Here is a 9,051-nt window from a genome sequence, read left to right as displayed (position 1 = left end):
TCAGCGTTCATACGCTCGCGTTGGATCGAGTCCAGTCAGCGCATCACACAGCTGATATGTCTGGACTGCATCACGCACGTGGTTGCCGCCAGCATTCTTTCTACGCCTTGACAGACGCTCAAGAACCCTTTAGCAACCACTTGCTATTCTAGTCAGACGTGCTTTGTACGAGGCAAGCGACAACTCTTTCCCATCGCTTCAGTAAATTTCATCACTTTCCCTGCTGCATCTTACCCGTGTGCAGGCGCTCTCGTGATACTGATATCGTATCCATTGTAATCAGCGCTTACTGAGCCGGCGATAAAATCTCGCCTGCCATGCTCTTCTCTATATTCTTTATTAGTTTGCTCAATCAACTAGCTGCAAGCTGCAAACCGACGTGAAACGGCTGAAATCAAGTATCACGTGAGCGCCTGCACACGGGTAAGATGCAGCAGGGAAAGTGATAAAATTTACTAAAGCGATGGGAAAGAGTTGTCGCTTGCCCCGTACTTGTTTTCCTGCTATTACGCAGCCCTTTATTTGCACAACAGAGCTCACTCGTGATCTCCTCGCCATTGTCTGTTACATTTGGTACTAATTTACATGGAGAATATCGAGATATAAAATCACGCATCGAAGATTTAGTGTGAACAATTGCTGCACACGGTGCTACACACTGCATTCGTATGGGGAAATTGATATATTAGTGGGAAATTGATTTTGATGCATGCAAGTTACACATTTAAGGGTTTTCAGATTTATAAAATAGAGGGAGATAATAAGTATGCATATTTTGCAGTTCGAATCCCATTCAACAGAAATATAAAAAGTGAGAAAATCGATTTTCCGCAGCACTTTACTAGAGCCGCGCTAATATGCGAGCTACTCTAGCGATGCGTAACAAGCCACTGATACTGCCTGTATCCGGACCTGCCCTGTCATAACAATAAATTTTATTACTCTAACAACGCTACAAAATTAGATTATTATTTATGACAAGATAAAGCTGGAACACTAACGCCCAAAGTAGGCCAGTGCGAGCCATTAGTTTGCACCAAGCGCGAAGCGCGAGGTGCCTTCGCGCTTGGTGCTGCAATTACTGTAACTGATCGTCAAGACTACACGCTCCATAGCAGAGTATATATTTAAGTTTAACTTTAATGGTTTAACGTCCGCACACATTCAGGGAAAAATCCCAATTCAAGGCAGCAGACACTCACAACAACAACAATTCTCCAGAATACACAGTATTACAGATCAAGCTTTAAACAATAATATAGCAGCTTTAAACAAGAATACTGTAGCGTATTTAAACACCACCACACACAACTCAGTACACCCACTCCCTTACAAACACATTTGTTGGCCAAATCTCAGGTTCCATGATTTTTTTCGCCATTTCTTTAAACGTACCAATGCGGGCAAACGTGGAACATCGTTTATCTCCACGAGCAGGAACGTATACACTCACAAATCTTGTGGGAACTCCTACATCTTCCAGCTGTTTGGCAATGAACGCATTGTAGTCCTTAACACTGTAAAACTTCGAATCCTCAACCCGTGGGATACCTCTCACACAAAAGTCCGCATGTGGCTGGTGCTTGGCTTGTAGTGTTTCTGTCAGTTCTCCCGAGGGTCCCTCACTCGTTCCAGTACGCGTGCCACGCACAACCTTCGGTGCCTTCTTGATAGCTGATGCGTAAGACTGTGGTTTCAGCGCCAGGGTAGAATGGTTCTTGGATGCGGTGGGGTTCTTCGATTGTGACTGGGCAAGCTGTCCTTTTCCGAATTTCGCAGGGACAATCCTCTTAGGGCTCCAGATTTTTCCCGCTTGCTTCAAGCCAGGAATGTCTTCCGAATAGTCCGTCACTCCAAAATGTTGGTCCACAGTTTTCACATAATCAGGGTCTTACTTCATGTATTCATCCATCCCATTCCACTGGTGACCAACTGCACACTCAACCAGAAACACTCTTTCACACAATTCCTCAATATTTTTATCAATTGCTTCCACATTATCTGAAGATAGAGATGCATCAGATGGGGGATGAGCCACAGAAGAAGAGGACCCGTTCACGTGCTGAACCAACTGCTCTGTTAGAGCCTTGTTGAGGGCCGACAGCTGCTCAACTTTCTCATTCAGGCTTTCCACATAGCTCACCAAAGTTTTAAACTGCGGTATAAATTTTGTCCAAATAATACTCGATCCATTTAAGTCATACAGAGACCGAGGAAACTCAAGAAAGCTCATTTTCACAAAATATTCAAAATACTGAGTTCTGCATATCAGTAGATAAACCTTGTCCGGATACCCAGCTTATTCAATGCGACATCCAGCTCGTCCCTGTAGCTATTGACGTTATTGGCCTGGATATGGTTGTGCGAGTGCATACTATGTTATTGTACAGTAGTGGCGTTTTAAGGCGATAGACTGGTTTTGCTTCATTCTTAGAGAAGTTACAGTAACTACATTTTCTAGAATAGAAAAAAATGCTCTTTAAAATGAGAGGTCTTTTGAAAAGCATGGAAACTGAATATAAACACAAATCTGACTAAAACCAAAGGGTACCGGGGGTCTAAAATGACGCAAGGGTGCAGCAGCACGGTTCGATTCACGTAGCTGCCACCACAGTTCGAATCGAATCATATTCAACCGCACGCGGGCTGCGTGTCTGCGTAGCAGTGCGACCGTGCGCAGGCTGCCATTTCCTGAACGCCATGCGCAGCCTGCAGGTAGCGTGGTTGTCTCCTCTAACTCGTGCAGCGTTCCCTTATGCGAAGCCATTGCCTCGGTGTTGACGCTGGTTTTACAAGGTAAAATACCCGCAGATATACGACCGATTTCTTTGGAGGTAGATTACTGGCACTACGAAAGAAAGACGGCGGACTGCGCCCCATAGCGGTAGAACTGTCGTTGCGTCGTCTACTCGCCAAAATAATAACTGGATTGCGGCGGCTCTGAATCGCTGCAGAGCAGCCAACGTTTGCATTCCAAATGCCGCTGCCGTCTGGCACAGAAAGACGTCGTTGGTCTGCTGCTTGAAAAAGACTTGCGAAACAAAACGTGCGCCATCGCATACAATAACAATAGGGAAACGGGGTACATGTGGACTGCTCTTCCACTCACATTCAGATACACTTACGCTCTACACTCAGACCATATGCGTTTGGACCAGTCCGAGCGACTTTGCCCTCTCCTGTGTCTTTTGATAGGGAACAGGGAACGCAGCAGACGACCAGGACCAACATGTTCAAAAAGGCGATTTGGACCGGGCTGCAGAGCGTTGCAGAGGACGGTCTGCAGGCCAGATGGGGTCTGACTTAGACCGCTTGCCATTTTTATTGCCTCTGCAATGCAAACTATCCCTGATTTGTAGCGATTTGAGAGCCGCCGCAATCCAGTTAATCTGCAACAGAATAGCGGACCGGGTAACCACCTTGCTTACTCCTCAGCAGTCGGGCTTCAACGTCCGGGGCGGAGCCGAAGCCATCGTGCACGCAACCCGACATTTTGTCCAGTCTTCACCGGAGGGCATTAAAGCGCTGGTGAAGATCGACTTTCGAAACGCCTTCAATACTGTTTCTCGAGAAGCGGTTCTGGAAGCTGTGCATACTCATTTTCCCGAATATGATGAATTCTTTTGGTCGGCGTATGGGCATCATTCCTCCCTGTTCATTGATCAAACGATGCTGTCGTCAGAGTCTGTGGTACAACAAGGTGACCCGCTGGGTCCGCTGCTGTTCTGCCTGGTTTTGCTCCGCGTAATTGCCACGTTGAACACCGAGCTTAACGCCTGGTACCTTGACGACGGAACCCTGGGCAGTGCGCCGGCGATAGTGGCAGAAAACTTCAAACGGGTCATTGAAGCCGCACGTGCCATTGGTTTAGACATAAAGGAATCCAAATGTGAGCTTTTTGTATCGGGAGGTTCCGAGAACGAACGGCTGGAAGTTGTTGATGATTTTGTTTCGCACTACCCACAACTCCGTGTTATGTCAAGCTCAACTTTAACTCTGCTAGGTGCCCCGGTTCTGGACGATGCGATTGGTGAAACTCTTGTCGAGAAATCAAGCGCCATAAAGAGAGCTTGCGAACGTTTACAACTCCTTCCTCGCCACCATGCGCTATATCTGCTTAGACACTGTTTAGGCGCCCCGAAGATAATCTATATGCTCAGATGTTGCAACGCTTGGAGACATCGAAAACTGCTGTATCAAATCGACGAGTAATTTCGCTCCTGTTTTCAAGAACTCAGTAATGTTCGCGTAAACCTTGACGACTACCCGTGCTGGCGACAAGCGACTCTCCCGGTCAGCCGAGGAGGTATTGGCATACGTCGTGCGGAGGAATTAGCACTCCCAGCCTACTTGGCTTCGATTCACTCTGCATCTGATTTGTTATTGTCAATGCTTCCTAACTTTCCGGCAGTAGACGCCTCGGAAGCGGTGGAGTTATGGAAAACCAAAGCCCGGCAAGCAGAAGTTCCAGAAGTTGGCTTCCGAAAGCTCCAAAAAACATGGGACTTACCGCTCTGTAACGTGTCGGTTTCTGTTTTATTGGACTTGTTTCGCGGCGACGCCGTTAATACAGCCCGTTTTCTTGCGCAATCCCGACCCGTAGCCGGTATTTGGCTGAATGCGCTGCTTTCTGCTCACATCGGCAACCTCCTCGACGACGAGACGATTAAGATTTCTATCGGCTTGCGTTTAGGAGCAGATATTTGCCAGCCTCATAATTGCACCAAATGTCAGAAGCACGTTGACAAATTAGGACACCACGGCTTATCTTGCAGCTATTCGGCCGGTAGCCACGCGCGCCACGGAGGTTTAAACAGCATTGTATGCCGGGCCTGTGTCTCAGCCGGCGTTCCCGCTAAGCTCGAACCGCGCGTAACGTCCTCCACCACAGATCAACGTCCTGACGGTTGCACAACGTTTGCCTGGAAAAGAGGAATGTGTCTGGCCTGGGATGTGACGTGCGTCGACACAATGGCCCTTTCCCATCTCCCATCGACATCGGCTACGGCAGGAGCTGCTGCTGTACAAGCAGAAGAAAAGAAGTCCCGACTGTATGCGTATCTACTAGGGCGTTACATCTTTTCTCCCATCGCTTTTGAAACAGTGGGTCCATAGGGGCCGGCGGCTATCGCTATTGTGAAGGAATTGGGAAAAAGACTGCAACAGCACACTGGAGAGCGTCGATCGCACGAATTTTTACGTCAACGATTATCGCTTGAGATTCAGCGCGGAAACGCAGCATCTGTTTTGGGTACCATGGATGGTTTGGATAGTTTAAATGAAGTTTTGCTGCTGTGAATAGCACTGCGTGTTTTCTTTTCTTTACCAGAATTGTGCGTTGATTATTAATAAAAAAGTAGCACTCGTGCACCGATGCAGCGGACCATTTTCAAAACACGAAAATCTTAATTTACTGTCAATAAAGTTTGGACAGTTTTGCGCGTCTTGTACTCCATTGCCGCAATGGAATTGGCTGTTCTTGGTATCATTGCAAAGAGAAAATCATTCTACACACTGGGTTTTCTTGGTTTTGCGATGGAGTCATTCGAACTCCAACGCTCAGTGGTTTTCTCGGTAAGAAGAATTGGTTCTATGTTCAAAAATTTGTAACTTTTTAGCTTTTCATTCAAGATTTTTTTCAAATAAACCCAGTGTCTAAAATAATTTTATCTTTTAACTGGAAACATCGAACCTGAACATGGTTCCATTTGGTGCTTGGATAAGGTTTTTTAGGGCAAACGCAACATAAAAAGTTTTGTAGCATTTGTGTTTTTAGCGCTGCTGTTGAAAATTTATCTGTTAAAAAATGCGATTTTTGAGCTTGCTAATGAGCCTATACGAGGACAATTGGGTGCTGTGAACATACCCTTCACGATTAGGGTGCGATAACACCCGGGAACTAACTATACAGAAAACTTTATTTACTCGAGTATTTTCCCGTCTGTTTCGACAAATTACGGTCCACAAAAAAATTAATGTATCTTCAAACCACATTTTAGAAGTAATATGTAATGTGCATGAAACTTCTTTCCTTTCAATATGAACAGTACGAGGACAGTAACGTTGCGAGCTGCAGACTAGTCGGATGTTCATTGCACCCTAATCGTGAAGGGTATGTTCATAGCACCCAATTGTCCTCATACACTTCAAAAACGGACCAAACCAAGGCGCAGAAAAAAATTTCGAAGCAGCCATAAATATTGCTGATCTGCGCCGGTGCGGAGCCCGGGGGCGGTTGGAAGTCAGTAGCCTTCCAGTAGCCGGGAAGTCGTGGCTGCTCCATAGCAACGCGTGCTCCTACTGTAATTTTTAATTAGGGCGCGTTTGCAAACCGTGCTGTCTGCAAATACGGGTGGCACATGAAAATTAACAGAAAACCAAGGTCTACAAAGCGAAAGACACATGCATGATAAAAAAAAGTAGTGTGCTCGGTAAATTGTGCGGTCAGTTAGTGGCCCCGGTATTACAGTGCGCCTACCATGCGCCAATCTGTACGTGATACGCAGCGTATGCGTAGTTCCCATTTTGGCGCACTGTGTAATTCCTGTAATTCGTGACGTGCGAAACAACGTCTACGGCGGTTGCCATTCCGGCGCACATCAGCAATTGGCATGTCACAATTGACTCACAAACCAGTCTATCACCTTAAGCAGTTTTATTGCCGATTTTACTGGCATTGCACCATCTGTGGACCCTCCAGTTGTCGAGCGGCAACGTAACAGAAGCACGCGTGCGGTGGCCCATGCCACAGGCTGTTTTAATGTAAATCTTTGAAAATTCATAACTTTGTTCACTCCTGCATTAAATTTTTATGTATAGTCTTGAAAAATGCAGAATAATATGGCGTACCAAACGGGCCAGAGTTTTTCCAGAGAAATGCTAATGACAAATGCTCTTTAGTTTTCAATCAAATGTTACTGACAAATGTTTTTCGCTACCAGACAAATGTTTTCAAGAAAAATTTTACAGATAAATGTTTCTGACAAATGTCAGAAACATTCAGACAAATGTTACTGACAAATGTCTTGATGTGATTGTACTGCCGTCTCGTGCGCCGGAAGCGCGACTACGGACTCTGACATTTTTTGCCAGTGTGCCAGTGCGCAACCACTCATTCCGCACTCAGATTTGCGGTGGTAGGCTTCTGACATTTGTCAGAAACATTTGTCTGAAAGTTTCTGACATTTGTCAAATGTTTCTGACATTTGTCAGAAACATTTGTCTGTAAAATTTTTGTTAAAACCATTTGTCAGAAACATTTGTCTGTTAAATTTTTTTTAAAAACATTTGTCTGCTAGCAAAAAGCATTTGTCAGTAACATTTGATTGAAAACAAAAAAGCACTTGTCATCAGCATTTGTCTGGAAAAACTCTGGCCCGTTTGGTACGCCATAGAATAATACACAGTAGTACTTATTAGGCGAAATAAATGTTTTTCTGTTTTTGCTTTCACAGAGGATGCAGAGTGCACAAATCTCCGCTTTTCAAAGTTGAAAGTTTACTGTAATCAACACAGAAAATAATTATTATCGTGGGGACCATCGTTTGGCCGGGTTAAAGAGGCGCACTCATACGAATATGTCAATTCAGCAGTCGGCTTATCAGGTTTGTTAGGCTATTAAATAGCCTAACAAACCCAGTACAGACAATTTAAATTATTTTCTCCTCATAAAATTGATTGCTGTTTGATCTGGACTTTACCCATCCCGTGACCTTATAATTTATCCTCCGGATTACGCATAATCGCGTGTAATCTGGTGCAAATGCAAAAGCCGCCGGGCTGAATGCTTAACTACAACCAACACAGATTATGTTAAATTACAACAACCCGCCCTCGTTACAACATCATAACGGGTCACAGCTTTGGCATTCCCAAGTACGGTTTTACGTAGCACAGGATGAAACTGGGTATAGGTACAACTGTACGAGTACTACTGCATTCAGGCTTTGCACAACACTTTTGTAAATATTTGACATGAACCTGATTAAGAACTACTGTCTGGTCTATCTTATAAATTAACATAATTTTTATTGTACGTAATTGTATGCTATCGGAACACCACGTTCACCAAGAGTAAATGGGAACCCGAGTTAGGCGAGCACGACATTTACCAGTTGGGAAGATTAGACTCGAGTTAGCATTTGATTTGGGCGGTGCAGTGTTTTTTCATGCTCAGCCAAGTAGGACTCACTTCCTGATACTCAGGCGACAACACATGTACCGATGCATGCCGGTGGTACATATCGCCGTCGTAATGAGCTGATAATTACACTGCAGGATGAGCCAGTAGCGGAAATATTACACTGTGTTATACGATGCCCAGGAGAGCAGTTTGTCCAATGTGTCAGCGTGTGTAACGATGACACGCGGGCACACAGGCGTGAACCGGGTGTACATGAGATTGGAGTCGCGCTACTGTTGTTCTGAATCTCCCGGGTTTGCACGACTTTATGCATTTAGGCCAAAACAATGGCTGCTAGCATCACGTGTATCCGGTAAAGGGAGACGTTGTTAATTTTTCTACACATCCTTAATTTCCAAGGTTGCCAAAATGCGTCGAACGTTATCCTTGAAAATTAATTAAGTCCTGTGTTATTCAATGGCCCCATGACGCACTCGCAAGGAGAAAATACAGAAAAGTTAAGTACTAGAACTCGATTATGTACTAATTCCTGTGATGATTTTCAATTAATCTTTTCACAGAATTCACTTTCACGAAATTAAAGTATCTAATTTTAAGACAGTAATATTCGATAACGCTAAGACATAATCTCTATTACAACACTTCGATACGATACAAACGATACGATATAAACTCTATTATAGCAAAACATACAGATCGTAGTTTGTTTTCTGCATTCGAATGTTTACGAGGACATTGTAAGTTATACAATTTGCATAAACACCTATAAATCGGCGCATGATTGGTCACTACTCTTTTATGTTAACAACATAATACCGTACTGAGCGCATAAGTATCGATTAATTTTATATGGATTTGAACGTTTTGTGGAAAGGCCACAGTGCAGTTTTTATCATACTGAACAAAGT

Source organism: Paramacrobiotus metropolitanus, unplaced genomic scaffold (assembly GCF_019649055.1).
Source record: "Paramacrobiotus metropolitanus isolate TYO unplaced genomic scaffold, Prichtersi_v1.0 Parri_scaffold0000087, whole genome shotgun sequence".
In the NCBI taxonomy this organism is placed as follows: Eukaryota; Metazoa; Tardigrada; class Eutardigrada; order Parachela; family Macrobiotidae; genus Paramacrobiotus; species Paramacrobiotus metropolitanus.
The sequence above is the reverse complement of the archived record's forward strand: the minus strand, read 5'-3'. Positions refer to the sequence as shown.